Source organism: Netta rufina, assembly GCF_964035555.1.
Source record: "Netta rufina genome assembly, chromosome: 1".
Classification (NCBI taxonomy): Eukaryota; Metazoa; Chordata; class Aves; order Anseriformes; family Anatidae; genus Netta; species Netta rufina.
Window position 1 is genome coordinate 133682911 of NC_140123.1, and position 18651 is coordinate 133701561.

The following is an 18651-nucleotide window of genomic DNA, read 5'->3' on the forward strand; positions in this document are numbered from 1 at the left end:
AGGTTGGAAGAGACCTCAAGATCATCGAGTCCAACCTCTGACCTAACGCCAACAGTCCCCACTAAACCATATCCCTAAGCTCTACATCTAAACGTCTTTTAAAGACTTCCAGGGATGGTGACCCTACCACTTCCCTGGGCAGCCTGTTCCAATGCCTCACAACCCTTTCGGTAAAGAAGTTCTTCCTAACATCTAACCTAAAACTCCCCTGGCGCAACTTTAGCCCATTCCCCCTCGTCCTGTCACCAGGCACGTGGGAGAACAGGCCAACCCCCACCTCACTACAGCCTCCTTTAAGGTATCTGTAAAGAGCAATAAGGTCGCCCCTGAGCCTCCTCTTCTGCAGGCTGAACAAGCCCAGCTCCCTCAGCCGCTCCTCGTAGGAACTTGTTCTCCAGGCCCCTCACCAGCTTCATCGCCCTTCTCTGGACCCACTCAAGCACCTTGATGTCCTTCTTGTAGCGAGGGGCCCAAAACTGAACACAGTACTCGAGGTGCGGCCTCACCAGAGCCGAGTACAGGGGGATGATCACCTCCCTAGCCCTGCTGGTCACACTGTTTCTCATACAAGCCAGGATGCTGTTGGCCTTCTTGGCCACCTGAGCACACTGCTGGCTCATTTTCAGCCGACTATCAACCATCACTCCCAGGTCCTTCTCTGCCTGGCAGCTCTCCAACCACTCCTCTCCCAGCCTGTAGCTCTGCTTGGGATTGTTGCGCCCCAGGTGCAGGACCCGGCACTTGGCCTTGTTGAACTTCATGCAGTTGACCTCAGCCCATCGGTGCAGCCTATCCAGATCCTCCTGCAGAGCTTTCCTACCCTCGAGCAGATCGATACATGCGCATAGCTTGGTGTCATCTGCAAACTTACTGAGGGTGCACTCAATGCCCTCGTCCAGATCATCGATGAAGATATTAAAGAGGACCGGCCCCAGCACCGAGCCCTGGGGAATGCCACTAGTTACTGGCCTCCAACTGGACTTGACTCCATTTACCACGACTCTTTGGGCCTGGCTATCCAGCCAGTTTCTAACCCAACAAAGCGTACTCCAGTCCAAGTCAAGAGCAGCCAGTTTCTTGAGGAGAATGCTGTGGGAGACGGTGTCAAAAGCTTTGCTGAAGTCAAGGTAGACCACATCCACAGCCTTTCCCTCGTCCACCCAGCGTGTCACTTTGTCATAGAAGGAGATCAGGTTCGTCAAGCAGGATCTGCCTTTCATAAACCCATGCTGACTGGGCCTGATCGCCTGCTTGCCCTGCAAGTGCTGCGTGATGACTCTCAAGAGGATCTGCTCCATGAGCTTCCCTGGCACTGAGGTCAAACTGACAGGCCTGTAGTTTCTCAGGTCTGCCCTCCAGCCCTTCTTGTAGATGGGCATCACGTTTGCTAGCCGCCAGTCAACTGGGACCTCCCCCGATAGCCAGGACTGCTGATAAATGATGGATAGTGGCTTGGCCAGCTCCTCTGCCAGTTCTCTCAGTACCCTTGGGTGGATCCCATCCGGCCCCATCGACTTGTGCACATCTAAGTGCCGTAGCAGGTCACCAAACCACTTCTTCGTGGATAGTGAGGGCCACATCCTGCTCCCCATCCCCTTCCACCAGCTCAGGGTACTGGGTATCCAGAGAACAACTGGTATTGCCGCTAAAGACTGAGGCAAAGAAGGCATTGAGCACCTCCGCCTTTTCCTCATCTCTTGTAACTAAGTTTCCCCCCGCATCCAGTAAAGAATGGAGATTCTCCTTAGTCCTCCTTTTTATGTTGATGTATTTATAAAAACGTTTTTTGTTATCTTTAACGGCAGTAGCCAGATTGAGCTCCAGATGAGCTTTGGCCTTTCTAATTTTGTCCCTGCACAGCCTCGCTACATCCTTATAGTCCTCCCTAGTGGCCTGCCCACTTTTCCAAAGATTATAAACCCTCTTTTTCCTCCTAAGATCAAGCCACAATTCTCTGTTGAGCCAGGCTGGTCTTCTTCCCCGCCAGCTCGTCTTTGGGCACGTGGGGACAGACCGCTCCTGCGCCATTAAGATTTCCCTCTTGAAGAGCGCCCAGCCTTCCTGGACCCCTCTGCCCTTCAGAACCGCCTCCCAAGGGACTCCACCAACTAGTGTCCTGAGCAGCTCAAAGTCAGCCCTCCAAAAGTCCAATACAGCTGTTTTACTGGTCCCCTTCCTGGCCTCGCCAAGAATAGTGAACTCCACCATTTCGTGGTCACTCTGCCCAAGACAGCTCCCGACAATCACATCCTCCACCAGTCCTTCTCTGTTTGTGAAGAGAAGGTCTAGCGGGGCACCACCCCTGGTAGGTTCACTAACCAGCTGTGTCAGGAAGCTATCTTCCACGCTCTCCAGAAACCTTCTAGACTGCTTTCTCAGGGCTGTGTTGTGCTTCCAGGATATGTCAGGGAAGTTGAAGTCCCCCACGAGTACAAGTGCTGAAGATTTTGCAACTTCTGTCAGTTGCCTGTAGAACTCCTCATCCGTTTCCTCATCCTGGTTCGGTGGTCTATAGCAGACCCCGACCAGGACAGTAGCCTTGTTGTCTCTGCCGATCCTAACCCAAAGGGACTCGACCTTGTCATTCCCAGCCTCGAGTTCTACAACCTCGAAAGACTCTCTAATATAGAGAGCCACACCACCACCCCTTCTGTGCTGCCTGTCCCTTCTGAAGAGCTTATAGCCAGGCCATTGCAGCACTCCAGTCATGAGACTGGTCCCACCATGTCTCTGTGATGGCAACCAAGTTGTAGCCTGCCTGCTGCACGATGGCTTCCAGCTCCTCCTGTTTGTTACCCATGCTGCGTGCATTGGTGTAGATGCACTTCAGCTGGGCCATTACCTTATCCCCCGGCCTTGCCATTGTTCCCCCTGGCACAGCCCCAACAATCCTTGCTTCAGCCCCTTCTTACCTAGTTTAAAGCCCTCTCAATGAGCCCTGCCAGCTCCTGGCCCAGGATCCTTTTTCCCCTAAAAGACAGGGACCCATCTGCGGCCATCAGGCCAGGTGCTGAGTAAAGTGCCCCATCAGGAAATGAGAACGATACAAAATAACAATATAGTTTGTCAGCTATGGAAGACTAACTCAGACTGCAAATAAGATGCACATTTTTTAAAAAGTATAGTCTTACTGGCAATGGAGTGCAACTTTACTAGAAGAAATAAATCTACAGAAATCTAGAAGGTTTTCAGGGAGGTGAAAATTTACCCAATTACATCCAATCAATAAAAGTGGCAACAATGATTACGGCATTTTAATTCAAGTCTTGTTATGCTTGCCAGCTCAGAAGATCAGAGTGAGGAGACTTGAATGGTAGAGATATATAAAAGAGGCCAGGAAAATGACAGAGAGAGAGAGAAAGAGAGAGAGATATCTGGTGCATCATCCACCAATCAGTGTTGATTATCATATCACCTACGGTGATATGGCGTATCATGACACCAGTCAGTGGATATATATATATATGTATATACACATACACATATAAATGTACATATAGAATCACAGAATGGTTTGAGTTGAAAGGGACCTTTAGGACCACCTAATTCCAACCTCCCTGCCATGGGCAGGGATACCTCCCATCAGACCATGTTGCCCAAAGCACCATCCAACCTTGAACACCTCCAGGGATGGGGCTTCCACAACTTCTTTGGGCAGCCTGTTCCACCGTTTTAATTTTTTAATTTTTATTTTTTAAAAGACAACATTTGAAGAAAGACAATTTTGTTGTTGTTGTTGTTTTCTTTTTATAAAATTTGAACAGCATGTAACAAACCCAGTGGGAAAGGCAAAGGGCCTGGAAGTTAAGAGATTAGGTTTTCTTCCTTCTTCTGTACATTGTTGATTAGCTGTGTTGTCTAATGCACCAATTTTAATTTTCAATGCACCACTTCAAGCTTATTTGTGGTCAGTGTGATGGAAAGGAGAACACCCATTCTTTTCCCTTTCCCTTGACAACCTATTCCTAGCCTTACACCACCTTCTCTTTTCTACCAGCAATTGCAAGTGTCACTGCAACTACATCATAAATTAGGCTGAAGAAATAGTTTGGGAATCACAGTTTAAGAGGGTGGTGGTTTCCCTTTCCCCCCTCCATCCTCCCCCGGCATTTCAACATTTCTACTATGAGATAGAAGTAATGGTCCTTATAAGTGATTTGCTGTCTTTTCACAGAACAAGGATTATGTTAGGAATATTGCTTTCGCTTGCAGAATATGCAACAATGAATGATTCAAAGAGAACCAAATTCAAAATAAAGGTGCTGTGATGTTATGATCAAGGAGAATAGACATTAGTATGAGACAATGGGTGGGTAGCTTTTTGTTCCAGCTGACAGAGCCTGTGGTTGCACTGCACCTTCTAATCTCACCACCACTACGGAAACCAAACTCATTTGCTTTTAACCGCCGCCCTCACCATGTGATCACTAGATGAAGTGATCAGATATATGTTATCAGATCATTATACAAGACTACTCTTCAGCCACACACTGTGACATTCTAGCTCATTCTTTGCTGCTACGTACACTGCTTTGGTTATCCATATGTTTTTATCTTGCAGTGTTTTCTTGAAAGGAATCAGTGAATCATTTGAAATAAAAGCTGCCAAGAAAAATAACCATTTCACATGGCAAGATTTTATGCAGAAATATTTTCTCCTCTTCACTCTGAAGGAAGGGGTAAAGCTATGTTTAGGTGAGATGCTTGAAATATATTGTACTTTTTTGTTGTTATTAGAAAGAACAAAAGGTGCTAGCAAGAGGATTATTAAATACATCAGCACAGTCTCACAAGTTAGCTCTGTGCACAGAACAACAGAAAATTAGGCTAGTAGCAATCCAAGAGATCATCTAACCCATCTTTCTGTCACAGGATTAAGTACACCAAGTACATTCTTAGGAGAAGTTCACAGAATCTTCACCACCAGAGGCATTTTCCAGCCTCTGAGGGAGATTCCCTTCCAGTGTTTGTCCAATCTCATGGCTAGAAAGTTTTCCTCTACCTAACTTGCAGCTCCTTTGCTTTTATTCAAGCCCATCCTCTTGAGTCCAATGGACCTGGAGAACAATTTGCTCAGGGACATATTAGTTACACCTCTCTCTGTGTCAGCCTTCAATTAACATATACAAAAAGAGCCATCATACCCCCACTCAGTCTTCTCTTAGGTTCACAACTTCTACTTCTTGCAATCTTACCTTTAAGAACACATTCTCTACACCTCTTCATAAATCTTGCTCTACAGTTTATGGAAAGGATATCACACACTTCTGTGGTGTGCCTGTAGTACTGTTTCAGCTTCAGTTGTTTAATTCATACTTTGTTAGTGCTCAGAAGGTCCTATTAAATACCCCTGTGCTTGCCAACTCTTCCAAGTTAGATAAAATTATGACATCCCAAATGTGCGGAGAGCCACAGGGCTTCTGCTAAATCTCACAGTTTGTCAAAAGATATGTAGGTATGTTATAATCAGATAGGAACATCTACATACAGACATAACAATATGCCATACAGACATAAAAACATGCCACCACATGTGACATAATGAAGGACTCCTACTCCTTTCCACACCAATCTCCAGCAGGTCTTCCAATTTTAGTGATGTAGTGGGTTTAAATGGCAAGTTTTTGGTAGCAGGGGGCCATAGGGGTGGTTTCTGTGGGAAGGATCTAGAAGCTGCCCCATGTTTGGGAAGGGCCCCACTGCTGACCAGAGCCGAGCCAATAAGCGATGTTGTTTTGCGCCTCTGTGAGAGCATATTTAAGACAGGGAAAAAAACGCTGCGCCACACTGGGAGTGTGAGAGGAGTAAGAGACAGCCTTGCAGGCACCAAGGTCAGTGAAGAAGGAGGGGGAGAGGTGCTCCAGGTGCCGGAGCAGAAGTCCCCTGCGGCTTGTGGTGAGGACCATGGTGAAGCAGGATGTCCCCCTGCAGCCCATGGAGTACCATGGTGGAGCAGGGTTTCATGCTGCAGCCTGTGGAGGAGACCACGGTGGAGCAGGTGGCCCTGCACCGACAGAGGCTGCCGCCTGTGGAAGACCCCTGCCAGAGCAGATTCTGGGCCGGACCTGTAGCCCGTGGAGAGGAGACCACGCAGGAGCAGGTGACCTAGCAGGAGCTGCTGCCTGTGGGGGAGCCAGGTTGGAGCAGATTTCTCCTGAGGGATGGACCCCGTGGTACAGACCCATATCTGGAGCAGTTCTGGAAGAGCTGCTGCCTGTGGGAAGCCCATGCTGGATCAGTTCATCAAGGACTGTATCCCGTGGGTGGGACCCCACAGCACAGGGGACAAGAGTGACCGAGAAGGAGCGTCAGAGAAGAAGCGCTGTAGACTGACCATAACCCCCATTCCCCCATTCCCCTGCGCCACTCGGCTGTGGTGGAGCTCGACTGCCTTACAAACTTACTTGTCTTTGGGTTGCAGTAGCCAATGTAGTTCCACTTGACAGAACTTTATGATATGGTCTCGCTGATAGTGTTGTATATGTAGTGGTAATTCGTGTCGAGAAAATGGTTGATATTAATAAAGAAGGGGGAGATTTGGGAATGTGGCCATGGGGGTTGGAAAACCCCGTGACTGAGATAACATTAGACTCTTAACGACGAGGCCATCAGGAATATAAATGAGTTCAGAGGGAACAAAGAAGGGTGATTCAGGAGACTCCATGCAGTCTCAGGTTTCTTGTTCTCCAGATGGTTTCTTGTTCTCCAGCTGTTAAGGCATGGATGTTTCCGGATGTTTGCTGTTGTTGTTACATTCAAAGTTGTTTGACCAATGAAAAGTTGTTTTGAAAAGAACTGCTGTGGAGAGAAGAGTATAAGAGGGGAGCCTGCCCTCCAGATAAAAAAAGGCAACACGATGAAGTTACATCAATAAACAAGCAGGAAAAAGAAGTGAGGGGGAACAGGCTGGCAGAACAGAGACCAGGACGGGAACAGGCACTTTGATTGCCTCATGAAGATAAGTTCGGCCAAACTCAGCAAACTGCTCAGAGAAGCTCGTACAGGAAGTCACTGGAAACAGGCGCACTGGAGCTGGAGAGAAGCTCGAGCTGAGAGAAGCAGACCTGTGCACACAACTGCCTCTCGCTGGTAAGCAGTTGCGCATTATGGGGAATCATACGTCCTTAGGAACAAAGACTGTCCTGGTAACCTTACAGCTAATTCTCCTTATTAACAATTGGACAGTTTATGAGCCTGAAATATGGGACCAAACTGAGGTCAAGATGTGGGACTCTGCAACTAAAAACGACAAGGTTGCAGTGGGATTGCTCGGCACCTGGCGAGCAATCTCTGAGGCCTTAAAGAGCCATGTGGACCCACAGTCACAAACGTGTGGTTTTCCAGATAGTGAGGGAGCTGCGGGCTCCTTTACTGATCCGACTGCTACGCCATCGGTCCCTCTGCTGCTACAGCCATCAAAGGCCTTTGCTGTTACGCCCCCTGTTGACCTGAACGTGCCTTTTGACCCAGGCCTATTGGCCTTGAAAAGGAGATGGATATGCTTTTCTTCAATCTGGGAAGAACGGGATACATAAGGCCTGAAGACAGAGTTGCTTGACAACTGAAAGTGAGACATATTGTTCAAAAGGAATGGGAAATGGAGACTGTTAAGTCATGGAACTGAAAGGATTGTTTGTTACCTTTTCTGATCGTGAATATGTATAGGCGTACTCCATTTTAGTAAGTTATGGAACTTAAAGGATTGTTTGTTACCTTTCCTGATTGTATGTATATATATAGGCATGCTTGCGTTTAGTATGTAAAGCAATGTTCTGTATATTTAGAATGTTTGATGTTTGTGTGTGCATGTTGGTGGAGCGTAGACTCCCTGCACACCCAGCGCTGTTTACTTGCCTTTTATACCTTTTAGAAATATTTGTTTTATAAATATTACAAAATTCAGATTGAGTTGAGACCTCATTTATAACAATAGCGACAATTGCTTCTTCTTCACCTTATACACCAGCATACAGAAAATCATTGACAGAACATACCAGCTGTAAATAACACACACAAAGTATAACATTCATCATGCATGTTACGCAGCAAAGATTACTAGCAAGCAGTACTGCAGTCATGCAGTCTGTTTCTTCTCCTAGATACTTCAGAGTCCAAAGAAATGAAAAGAATAATAGTGGAGATTGGGTACTATTTCTATTTTCCAGAGAGAAAATGAGGCATGGAGAAGTTACAGTCATAAACGAAGAACATACCAGATTTGGGAACTGCACATGAGGTTTCTAGATCTGATGACTTAAACAGGAAACACTGATTAAAAATGCCATGCTCCTGTGAAAACTGACCAGGTTAGGGGAAACTGAAAAAAACAGACTCATTCTCTATGAGAATATAAACTCATTTGATGTTTAAGTAATTTTCATACAGTTTACATATGAAAGAGTGCCTGGCTAGGTAATTTTGCTTACCCTACTTAATAGTCAAATTTGAAGTCATTATAAGCCTCAGTGATGCCTTTGGTCCTAGTAAAGCTGGAAAAGCAGAGTCAGAAGTCCAGCTTAGGACAGGAACTAGATGCCTGCCATTGTCTCTGAGATACTCCTGCAAAATCTCTAACCTAAGGAACTCGAAGGAGAATTACTTAACCAGTGTGTAATTAAATACACACCTTAATTTATGGAAAGATTCTGATGAAGGACACCAATAATGCTTTAAACGATCCTTGCAGATTATTTTTTTTTTTTAATCACTGTTAGATATCTTAGAATAGCCATACCAACTTTCAAATTTAGAGACAGTGAGGAACAGGACACAACTTAGATGTGCTAAAGAAGCCAAATAAGAATGTAGAGTTTTGAATCACTGGAATGATTTGATTTTTTTTTTTTTCCTGGAAATTGTGGCTGATTAACTACATTTCCTATCTGCAGCAACACCACATTATATACATTACTTCATCACGGTCTAAGTGAAGAATCCATTATCAGCACAGGGAACTGTTTCTCACAACCTAATCCCAATGATGCATTCTTTTGGGTATTTCAGAAAAATGAAATTGGTTAATTTATTGTCATAATTTTATTGTCCTGTAATACCGATAGTGTTAGCTGTTTTATTTGAATGAGCAACAGAGAAAACTGGTTGTAAAACTTCGCATATGACCAAAAAAAAGCTGGTGCTACAGCTTCTAAGGGGGCACACTATGCACGCAAATTTTATAAGCAGAATATTACTTTAATCTTAATATCTCTATGGGCTTTCAAGGTCTATTTGCAAACGCCCTATCTATTGTCACAAAGTTTTTTGGACTCTCTTGTCTAATAAAAATATAATCTTTTGGCAGTTACCACAAACACTCATTATGGAGTGAGATTCTTTTCACTAACCATAAGACTTTTCATGCCCACTGTGTAATGTATTTGTCAGTATGGATGAAGTCATATACCCCAGACAATCAATTGTGTCTTGGGACAGTAAATGACATCCAAAATATGCTGAATTATGAAATCCTTAAATCTCAAGTATAGTTGAACTGAACCTAATGAGGTCTCTGAAGTGCAGAGAAGCTTTTTGTTTAGGCTTAACTCACTTCAGCTAGAAGTTCCAAAACTGAATTCCAACCTTCCCACAACAATTTTTTTTTATGCTTCTCTATTGCACCGAGACACTGTTCATCTTGTTGCCTCATCCAAAAATGTGATATAAACACATTTTCTGAAAATTATGTGTATTTGTGACACATTTAAACATAGCAGAAGTGAAAGATTAGCCTAATCACTGGAACTTCAAACTGCTGTAGCCTGTCCCCGCCTTCCTTCCTTCCAGGCAGTATTATACCTTGCTACAACTGTCATAACTATAGTTTAAACATTCTAATTTTCTGTTTACTGTCCAGGCTGGTAGCACCATTAGAGGGTTATATTCTAGTTAGTTAAGGTCACCTCTATTCTTTCAATCCAGTTCTCTATATTTCTTTCCCATGTAATTTAACTGATAAAAGTTTATACAAGTTCTTGTTCTTAAGAAGTCTTCTTTGAGCAAAAGAGCCTATTTCCTGGTTTCCTACTTGACTGTAGCATAAACCAGAATAGGTCATTTTGTCTACACTGCATAGAATCATAGAATCATAGAATACCCTGAGTTGGAAGGGACCCATAATTATCATCGAGTCCAACTCCTGGCACCACACAGGGCATGCACCAAAGCATCCACAAAGTCAGGTAAAAAGGTTGTTTTTTAAAAATGTGAAATGTTTCGCATCCTAAATGCAGACATTGAAGAATAAAAACAGGAAAAAAAACCACAAATGTTGTTCTAGAAATGTCTAAGTGCTTTTTTAATTTCTCTTTAATTTATAGAGCAAGAGAAATATATGTTGTCCTGGGTCAAGTGAAACATTCTTTGGTTGACTTGACAGTTTTTTCTTCCTTCCTTGAAAAAGCAAAAACATTTCTGTTTAACCTTATTTAATGTCACTCTGTTCCCCACACAGTATACTTTATTTTTTCCATATGGCCACTCAGAAACCTAAATTAAATGACAACTTCATTACATTGAAATCAATGACAAAATTTTCAATAAAAGAACAAAGCCTGGAAGTTTTGTTTCTTAACAATAGATTTTTGGTAGTATTCCTGTAGGTTAGAAAGAGGCTACAGTCAAATTCCTATTAAAAACTTGTCTGTCATACCAGTCACAGGTCAAATTCATTTTTCCATTTCCAGAACAGACTGCTAGATATTTGAAAATGGACATGATCAAAAGTTTATCTTAGAGGTAAACTTCTATATCCCTATGATTAGGGGCTCTGGAATGTCTGGAACTAAAAAACAAAACAAGCAAACAAAAAAAACCCTGAAAATTCTTTAGTTACTAGAACAGTGAATCATTACAGTTATCTCATTGCGTCTGTTAAGTGCCTACTCTTCTCTGGAGCTCTTGTTGGCACAGATACCTTTTAGCTCAATGACTTCTATTGATTAGTTGTAAATAAATAGTAAATGCTGTTTGACTGGTTTAACATTCTATTTGTTATGTCATCTCTAATTTTGTATGTCCTTTTGAATCCCACTTCCCAATAAACGGTTTCAATCTTTTCCATATTCTTTCTGGAGCAAGTTTAGTGTCACATGTCATGTGAGGAATATGGGAGAAATTCAAGAGTCCTTGATTATGAAACTAGGACTGTTTTAATAAAACTTGCATCATAATGCTTATTACAAATACATGCTTAGAAAATGAAAGTGTATTGAAACATCAATTAATTTGAAGAAGTAGGAAATGATTTTGAAATGTTTTTATTTAGATTGATGTTAACATAGGTTAAAAATTGTTTTCTTCAAGAAGTTGCATCATAAGCAGTTCAGAAACCCTATCAATTAGAAATACCACCCAGGGAATATCAAAAAGTCAGTTAAAAGGAGGCCTTGTTCTTAACTTAATATATTCCTAGCTAGGAGCTATTTGTTCTCTCTGGATACTTTTGATCTGTATTCCCATCCCAAAACCCACCCCTATCTTTATACCAGTTGTATACTGAAAATACCAAACTAGCATGGTTTAAATGCAATTTCACCTTGCTTCTAATCTCTAGGAATAGCAGCTTCTGAAGGTGATTTTAAACAGATGAATTTCCAAAGCCAGTAATGCAATTCGTTATCTTCCTCATAAGGTAATTAAAAATAATTGGGAAGCCCATTCCAACTTATACGAATCACAAATCTCTCTCAGTCTAAAAAGAAAACTCATCTTGTAGTATAGCACTGATTAAGGAAGAATTTGCCTTAAGAGAATAACATTTTGGAAAACATTTCCCAGTTAATCAGGCTTGCAGCTTGATATTGCACCAAGACCAAGCTCTACTTAATCCTTCGTAGAAAGGTTCACATAACCAAGTTAAGCATCTGCACTGGAACTGCATTCTAATGTCATAAACCTTGTCACAAAGGAACTCTTCAAATGAAAACTATATCCAACTGTGCACAGAGATGAGACCAAAGTTCACCTGAAGAAGTAGTAATTTTTTCAGGGAAGTCAAGAGGCAGCAATTAGAATTTAAACATCACAGTTTGCTTCTTTGTAGGGCAGTCACTTGATAATTTATAAAGGTAAAAGTTGCAAAAAGCACACATCTAAGAATCACTGATATATATATCAAAGTGTAAATGGATCTGTTTATCTACTAGAAAAATATCTGTGATCTTCAATTGGATGAAGCAAGTCATAAAGAAATCCAGAGAGCATTGTTTATTAAGTAAGCAGAAAGGAAAACTGTATAGGAATGAAGACAAATATGACTGTTAGTGTTTATAACCCAACAAGCTACGAGAAGAATCAAAACAGCAGCTTATGTGATGGCAATACACAGATTTCTAAAGATCTCTGACCAACTGCTAAATGTCTGCAACACAAAACAAACTGATGCACTTAAGAGAGGAGACCTGTGGGGATATCAGCTCAACAAACCTGAAACAAGCTAATAATAAAGTGCTGTCTCAATTGCAGCCGTATAACACCATCGGTTCAGAAAAATAGACATGTGAATGGCTAACAAAGCATTTGCAATTAAAGTCATACATTTAAAATTTTGGTAGTTGAATGGTATGACTACCCCAACAGACTTTTTTTTTTTTTTTGAAAACTGGTATTGCAATTAAAAAGGCAGCTCTGCCATAGAAGTACGTATGCAAGATTTCAAAGCCAATAAGGGACCAAAGGTGTTGCCAGTTAACCTGAGGTGTTTGGGTTCTGTTATTTGTCTAACAGGTGGACGAAGGCAACAGCCAACTAAATTCGGCCTTACACAGCATACCAGCATGTTAGTGGGTATCTGAAACTACTCACAGATCACAAACATCAGTACCACCAGGAACATAAATGAAAACTTCCATCTTTGTCTCAATACAAGAGAACAGCATCCCAGTTATCTATGTTTTCTCCAGAGTCAGGCCTCTTATTGCACAATTAAGCTATTAGCTCACAAGAAACCAGCATTTCCAAAAAGAAGAGATAAAAACAGAATAGGGAGCCAGATGAGATCTGTATGCCTCCTACAGCACATCTTCTGGTTACATAGGCTGGTCTTTCAGCATGGGAGGAAGTTTCTTGCAAAGAGGTAGACAAAGGAAAATGTATGTGCATGTCTTTGTATTCAAGAAATAAAATGCAATGTGAGAAGTCTAAAAGCCACTTGGTTTTATTACAGTAAGTTTCATAGTGGGCATTACAACAAAAGCATATCCACCAAAATGGATGTATCAACCTGTCAACACTACACCAGGGCACCAAAATAGCCTGCTACTTTCTATCCACCATCCATGCTATTTTAATTTGCCTCTGTAGTTGGAGCATGAAAAACATTCTGGAATGGTTTGCTGTACTCTAAAGAAAAAATACAAATAATGAACCTTAAGTATTTATATCATACAACTTACTGATGTCACACATTCTTACCACAAAAAGCCAGACTGCAGGCTTTTTGGCTTTCAATAAAATTTATTCTTGAAAACAAAAACTCTTCGCATATTATGTATAATTCAAATCGTTCTGTTATGCAAATCCATAATTCATGTTGTTCATTCATATGAAAATAAACATGTTTATTCTTCCATTGACTCAACGCTAAAAGGAAATTAATGCAACCTAAACCTACCTAAAATATAAGTAAAAAAGTGAATAGTCAATGCTTCAGAACTTTCTTACTGGAAAAAGGCAATTGGATAAATAAGGAAAGCTGTTTTTCACCAGGAAAATCAGCAGTGTTGCCATACAAAATGTGTACTGGTGCAAATACATTAATATTTTCTCCACTGTTGCAAACCTGATTCAATCTGAAAGTGTGCATCAAGATTATTTCCAAATATTTAGGTGCTGACTACAGACTGCTTAACAGCCTCAAGTGGTACTCTCTTTTTTACCTTTTCAGCTACACACAGGCTAAAAATCTATCCGGTTGCTTCAGCACTCCATGACCAATTGATAACTTAGGTCTCAAGCTTGACAATCAAGTACTACAGAAATACATGATAATTACAGCAGTATTGACAGGTCAGTGTAAGCACACCTTCTTTCCCCTATGTAAATACAATTCTGCCACAATACTGCAGTATACAAGTACCATTTCAGTCTGATTTATTCAGGGTTTGCTAAGTGAGAGCTAGATTTGAAAAAAAAAATCAAAGATCCTACTTTTCTCAATGGACATGGACCTCTTTGACGTGTCACCTTTCAAAAATCAGCTATTTTAAAGATAAAAAATGTTTCTTAACTAAAAACAGTGTAACTTCTATTCAAATGCTAGAAGATTTTGCATCTGAAGAACGAGTGCATTATGTTAAAGTGATTTCCCCTCATTCCCCTTTTGAAAGATTCCTCTACCATTTTGGGACAATGTATTTTCAAGAATTCATCTTAAGTGACAGGGAATGCTCTTGGATATTAACGTTTTGTTTTGTTTTTATTTTTTTTCCCACCAAAGTATTTCTGAAGTATTTCTGGGTTTTTAAAATCTGTATATATTCATACTGACTTAGCAAGCAAGCCCCCATTTGCATGTAGTAGATCAATTTTCACCCACTGGATTTTGCAAAGTTATTGTTACACTAGACCTTTTGGTCACAGAAAAGGATTCTGTGTTGGAGAAAGTCAGAACACTCAATGCAAGCAACACACGGGCAGAAATCGGTTGCAAAGACTTGGCAACATTATTGTTTTTAATTAAATTACAAAAAAAAAATATTTATAAAATTTTAAAAAAATATAAAATTATAATTAAATTACATAATAATATAATATAATATAATATAATAATATATTATAATATAATATATTATATAATATATTATATAATTATTAATATATTATTATATTATAAAATTTTAATTAAATTACAAAAAAACCCTTGCCACTGGAAGTTTAATGTTACATGTACTTCACAGCACAATGGAAATTACATTTCAGGCTTTTCTGCTTTAACATTTATCCTTAGTTGTTTGTACTAAAGTGATTCAAAATCAGTTACCTAATTTTCTTAAATGATTATGGCTAGGAGCAAGCCATAATGCTAGGAACTCCTACTCCCCCGTTGAGCGGTGCTACACCTGTACCAAAAAGGCCATACAGGTGCCCACTCTACTGCAGCTGTTCCATGTAATTTGCAAAGTAGGAGACATACTACCCTGTATGATTTGATACAATGGGGCCTTGTTTTTCGGCAGATTCTCATAAGATTTGTTATGTTCCACTAGAGTAACTTGTGTTACCCAGACTTTTTCTGAAGTCTGAGAAGAGCACCAGAGAGGCTCAGAAAACAAGGCAGTCAGAATACTGGGTAGTCCTGAACCTTGACTGACCAGCAAAGCAATGAATTACATTACTGTAATGCATATTACATATTTGGTGTAATAAAAACTTTTAATTTTGCTGAGTTTATGAAGATGTGTCCACTTACCAGCTTGATCACTTGGAATCTGCATGAACTAAGCTGAAATCATGGTACATTGTCACAAGCTGCTAGATATGACTAGTCAAGTTTTCAAACCCACTGAAAATATTTTAAAATTTACTCCAAAAACCTTTTTACTATCTTTCAATAGTATCACCTAATAATTATGTCAAAATATAGTGCACTACATAACAGAAAACAAAACAATAATATGAGATAGGTTATCAATAAAAATGAGTAGTGAGAAGATGGACCTTTTATTATTGAAGAAGGAAGCCTCTTAGCAATATGATGCATAATGAAAATGATGCTGCACATATAAACCAAGTTTACACAAAACATAGGCTAGTTTCCAACTGAACAAGTATCTATCTTCAGGTGATAAAAGCACATTTCTTTAAGATGTTTAGGAAAATGTATAGTTAAAAGTGTTAGCACTTATTCACTATTGATAAGTGAACTATGAGGTACAGGGAAACTTTTTGAACACTGTAATGGATCAAATAATTTTCTGCCCTAAATACACTTTGAAACCAGGACCAGTTGTGCAGGATGAAAATTCAAAGCCTGTTCCAATTCTTGTAAAAATGAATGCATCCGGAAGACTTAAAATATCAACAATAGTATTTTGTATTTCCATAGTCATCACCATAATATAATTCAACATTTAGCCATGTTTTAAGTTGTCACTTTACAGACTATCTAAGCAGAACCATTCCTATAGCACTGGAAACACTTTCAGAGTTTTGTTATCCAATACTTCAGATCCAAGTGACTCTGCTAACATGTGCTTCATTTTGGCACACATGTTTTTAATCAGTACCATGCAACCGGCACCTGTGTGATTTTCACTGACTCATCTCTCATTTCCCCAATCTCCCATCTGCAAAGAATACTGTTAACAACTATGACCAACCAAATAGAGCAAGACACAGAATGTAAGACACTTAAAAGAATAAACAAAATACTTATTTACTTATTAATTAACTGACTACACAATGCTGCACATACCTGTGAAGTCTTGGATTTTCTACACACTAGAGCTCTGTTGTCTCAGCTTGCTTTGCTTGTCCAAGATCAACTTCTTCCAAAAGATGGACTGAGTATTTATCCAGTATTAGATATTAAGAAGAAATGGATACTGGGAGTAAGTCCTCTGGATAAGCTTCCATTATCTAAAGTAGGGACCATCTACTGTCTCATCATGATGGACTGACTACTTGCGACCATTGCTCTTGCTCTCCGTCTCTAGATCCAGTTATTTCTGGTGCTCTTGTGGGAAGAACTGCTGTGCTCCATGCTTCAATTCTAAAATCAAGTACATAATAGTATTCTGAGAAGGAAAACAAAAATAAAAACAAAAAACACATATGCAACAAAAAAATGACTCTAGGACAAGAAATCTGTTCTACTGTATATTTGATGTCTCTAGTAGAAGAAAGGTAAGTTAGGGATTCCTAAGCAGAAATCCCTTGGTAGATGTTCAAACTGCTGGGATGCATCTCACCTGTCTTTATAAAATGTTCTGCAGATCTAGATCTATATTCAATTATTGAAGAAGAAAGCACTTTCAGCATGCAAATCAATATGAACATCTCTATTTGGAATACATGGAACATATAGCGGATGGAGAGAATTCCATTGTGCATGAATACATCCAGTTTAATGAATCACATCCTACCTACTAGCACCAAGAACCAACAAGTGTATGACGGGTTTAGAAAACCTCATTTCTGAAAGTAGTCGATTGTCTTCTAAGTATTTTTAATTCAATCCAGCAGATGGGACCAACTATAGAACATCCTAACAGGTAAGTAAGGAATACTGCACTGACACCAGGCTGTAACTCCAATATACAACAGGAAACCAAGAAAGACCACAGGAAGATGAAGGCTTGACCATTTGAAAATAAATGAGGATTTGTCAAATGAAGCAAATCTAAACACATGGTGGACAGCCACATACAATTTGCAAAGAACTCAGGCTACTACAAGCAAAAGAATTCTGATACAGAAGAACCAATCAAATACATAAAAAAATAAAGAGGAGAGAGATCTGGGGAGACAAATGATTTAAAGTATTTCCTATGCCTTAGGCAGTCCAAGCTGCCTTCTTCTTAAAGCTCTTAGAAAAACAGAACCTTTATGCCTTGTTGGTACCCCCACGAGAGAATGTTTTCTGTTGCTAGATCAGAGAGAAAAAAAAAAAACACACCACCATGACCACAGCACAAAGACCGCTTGAATATTTCTGCTGCTAACCAATCAAGCATCTGACTGTTGATATGCTGTTTTTCTGATATAATAGATTTCTGGTAGAGACCACCCTTAGTCCCTTTCTTTGTGACTCCAGGTCTTTTTTCTTCTCCCTCTCAACCACATACCTATCTCTTGCAATTGCATGTTCTCCAGCTGTTGCCCTTGATCCCAAAACTAGTAAGGCAGGCTTTCCACAATCCTGTTGTCACTCCTCCTTCACAACCTCATTTGGCTGTCAAGTCTTGCCCATTAACTCCTCCAAAGACTGTTGCAGAAGGGCACCAAATACGTAGGCTTAGTATGAGAATTTCTTGACCAGATTTATTTTATAGAACTTAGGAGTTCCAACTCCATGAAATGGTATCAAGCCCTTAGACATACACTCCCTTATACTGAGCTGATTGCCTCTTCAAAGTATGCATGGCTTGGCAGAACACTTCTCTGCCTTCACCTGGAAATCATTCACATAGAGTCCACCATTCAAGATACCAAGTCACTGAGGGATAAAATAGCAAATGAATTTCATGTCAGTAAATGCAAAGCAATGCAGGGTTGAAACCTCCTCCCACCACTAGCTTTACACAGTGGTGGCCTCCAGCATAGCTACTGAATCTTAGAAGGGAAATATGAAATCAGAAATAAATAATCTTATGCAAGTCAAATAATTCTACACAAATGGTGATTCTGTTCTCAGTAGCAGTCAGCAGACAGAATTTTAGAAGCTGGTGGGAAATGAAAAAAAGAGAAGCTCATTATGTCATAGTATAAATTTAGAGCTCATCTACGTATGTAGAGCTGGAAGGGGAACAGGAGAGAATGAGGACAGTAAAAGGTGTAAAAGACTTTCTGTACGCATGTAATTAAATGGACTAGGAAGATTCAGCTGTGAAGGGAACTCATAAAAGTCCGTAAAACCTACAACTGCCATGGGCAAGCTGAACAGGCAGTAGTCATCCACTGCTTCTCATAATACAAGAACTGTAAGCTAAATAG